At 33.6% G+C, this 3,630-nt stretch overlaps 1 pseudogene; it reads right to left on the minus strand.

Annotated features, from left to right (window-relative positions):
* Positions 1 to 883: 883 nt before the first annotated feature.
* LOC114914455 (zinc finger BED domain-containing protein RICESLEEPER 2-like) lies at positions 884 to 3,149 on the minus strand (annotated as a pseudogene).
* Between the last annotated feature and the right edge of the window lie 481 nt (positions 3,150 to 3,630).

Here is a 3,630-nt window from a genome sequence, read left to right on the forward strand (position 1 = left end):
TTGTGAGCCATACGTGCCCGCTGTAAACTCTTTAAATATGATACAGAGGAACTATCAACAAAATTCAGAGAAGTGATGCACACTTTCAATGTTTTTGCGGCACTCGGTTGCTATGCCAGAGCTATAAGGGTACAGAGTATCGTCAAGATCTATATGTCGTTACAAAGCATAGAGTTGGTAAATATTTGCTTTGCTCAAATAGTACGTCTCAGAACAAAACATCAAAGCAGAATACATACCAAAGAGAAGGCAATCATATTTAGGTGTCCAAGCCGACCGGTATCGATCCTCGAATTCCATTTCGATCTGCTAGAACTTCGAAAGAACGGAAGGATGATTATTTTTCTCAAAACCAGCAAAATGGAGATGGGAAGGATGATTATTTTTCTCAAAATATAGCATCCAATCATCCAAGAAGGCATCCTTTAATATCAAGAATCAAAATTATTTTTCTCATCAAGAATCACAATGCATCCTTTAATATCAACATCCATTGCTCTCAAGATTATCTCAAGCTACAATGTTCATTTTTACCTTAGAAAAAAAATATTCATAAACTAAACTTGAGCAATCAACAATCAAATTAGATAAAATGCGGTAGCAATATGAGTGTGGCACCAGCTTGTAACAATATAGTAAAATTAGATACAGTATCATGAAAATACAGTATCTTGCTTGAGAAAATATAGGATAAACTAAAAGAAACATTAGTGAATCAGAATGATATATCCACACTCTAACTGTAAATAAGATCTCCTAAGATGATGTAGCACCTGCTACAACCAAAGAAAAGTAAAACATAAAAATATATAGAAGGCAAAGAAATATGCAAGTACTTGTAAGATAAAAATTAACAATATAAATATAATAATAAAGTTAATTGTTACCAGCATGAGCTAATCATCAGCATCAATGATAACAGCCATTTCATAATCTTCAATCTTGTACTTTGTATCTATGTATAAAAAAATAATGAAAGTAAAAATTATAAAATTTTAATATCATAGTATATGATAAAGTTTATGAATGTTTTAGAAATTGAACCTGCAATATAAGGTGAGGTGTCTCGAAGCCAATCTTGAGTGCATATTAAGGCCTCAACTGTATTGGGAGATAGGCTACTACGAAAATCATTCAAAACCCTTTCAGTAGTGCTGAAGGCAGACTCAGATGCAACAGTAGACACTGGAATAGCCAATATATCACGAATCATCTTAGATAATATTGGATATTTTGATTCGTTGATTCTCCAATAGTCTAGAATGTCAAATTTTTGATCCTCTAGAGGATGAACCTGTTTTTTAAAAAAATTACATTGCAAGTTATTTTATTAACAATATTGAATTATATTTTAATACAAATATATAAATTAGAGATCATAAAATACCTTCTATTCTAAATAGATCTCTAATTCTGACTTAGATGGTTGGACAACTTCTTCTTCTTGAATAAATTCTTCATAATCTTGCATAAAAATACTCTCATCTTCTTTATCTTGAATTGTAGACACCATCTCCTCCACTTGAACATGAGAGCCATGTGCACCATACAAAATTGTATAATGATCATAAAGACTTTGAATAACATCACGTATCTTATTTATCTCAATTGAAGCACGATCACCATTACTATAGATTTTTTGAAAGCAATATTTAATAAGCTTCATTTTATGTTTTGGATCAAGAACAATCCCAACAGCAAGAATGTGAGAGCAATCTTTCCAATACTTGTCAAATTTTTCTTGCATTTTTAAGGTCATCATCATCACAACTGCATTTGAACTCTTAGATTCTTGAATTAGAAGTATTTGTATTCTCCAAATCTCATAGAAATATAAATTTGCAGTTGTATTTTTTGTTTGTAAAAATAATTCAGTTATGTGATGGAAAACCTTTAAAAAGTTACAAATAATGGTACCTTGAGATCAATCTTCTTCAATTGGTGCATTTTTAAAATTAGGATCTCGAGCCTCAAGTCGCATAAATACTTTTTTGAATTGCATAGCATCATTTAGCATAAGATATGTAGAATTCCAATGAGTAGGTACATCTATACATATCCTTTTCTTACCATTCATTTTTAATTGTTTGACAATTCCCATAAATATTTTCAATCTTGCTTGAGATGACTTTATAAATTTAACAGCCTCTCGAATCCTAACAATAGCACCCTCCACTACCTTCAACCCATCCTTCACAATCAAATTAAGAATATATGCACAACAACGCACATGAAAGAACCTACCATCCAAAAGTAAGTCTCTTCTAAATTGTCTTTGAAGTTCTGTGGCCACAACTGTGTTTGCTGACAAATTATCAAGGGTGATTGAACCTAATCTTCTTTCAATATTCCAAGATGAAATGCAGTTTGCAATACAATCACTAATGACTAAGCCTGTGTGTGGTGAAGGCACCATCTTAAAATTGATAATATGCTTTTTAAGTTTTCAATCATTAGTGATGTAATGTGCAGTGAGACACATATATCCCAATGTCTGATTTGATGTCCACATGTCAGATGTTAAGCTAATTCTTCCACAATTTGCTTTAAAGAACTCATATAGTCTTCTTTTTTCCCTTTCATATGCTTTCAAGCAATCGGACGCCAATGTTATCCTTGAAACAATATGAAATTCAGGTCTAAGATTTTTAACAAATATCCGAAAAGCTGGATGTTCAACTGTTGTAAATGGCATTTCTTGTAGAATTATCATTCTTGCAAGGTCCTCACAGCTTTTCTCTTGATCAAATAAGGAGTTAACTCATTCAATGCAACACCATCTTTTGATGTTATATTACCTATTAACTGTTTCTGTCTCTTATCAAGATTTTTTTTTGACTTACAGTTCTTTGTATGTTTGTGAAGATGACTTGTCCCATTTTTAAGATCAGCTGAAAAAATAACATAGCAATAATTGCATTTAGCCTGGTCTTTTTGGTTTTCTATCTCAGAATAATGATTCCATATCTCCGACCTCCTTTTTTTGCTCGTTTTAGAGCTATCTATATTAGAGGGCTCTACCGGTTGCGAACTAGTATAACCAAGTGCACTTGAAACTTCAACTGTATTTTCATTGCTACCCATCACAGACATAAATCTATTTCACATAGAATTAAATAAAAATAAATAAGCATAAATTATAACTAATTATATTAAAAATATAAAATGAAACAAAACCTATATCAACCTATATCTTCAGGCACATAAAAGAATATGGAAACTAAAAATCTAAAATATATCTTGAGAGAGGGAGTGGGTCTAAAATAAACGAAACTAAAAGTCTACTACAACCGGATCTGAAAGAACATGAAAACTAAAAGTCTAAAATAATTAAATAAATGAAACTAAAAGTCTACTGCAATCGGGTCTAAAAGCTTGCGGCCACAAATGGAGTGGGAGAGGGTAGCGACGAAGCCGAGGAAGTAGCAGCTGGAATCGGAGGAGTGCAAGCGACGGGTATTGTCGGGAGAGAGAGGGGCGTCTGAGGGCAGAGGAGGAGGAAGGTAGAGCCCCAAGGGAGGTGCGTCCAAGCAGAGGAAGAGAAAGGCAGAGGAGTTGGATGGGGGCGTGAGGGCATCAGTCTCCGAGGGTGGAGGAGGAAGGGGGTAGGGTTGCCTGCAGCGACGGGGG

The sequence above is a fragment of the Elaeis guineensis genome, chromosome 8, assembly GCF_000442705.2.
Source record: "Elaeis guineensis isolate ETL-2024a chromosome 8, EG11, whole genome shotgun sequence".
NCBI lineage: Eukaryota > Viridiplantae > Streptophyta > Magnoliopsida > Arecales > Arecaceae > Elaeis > Elaeis guineensis.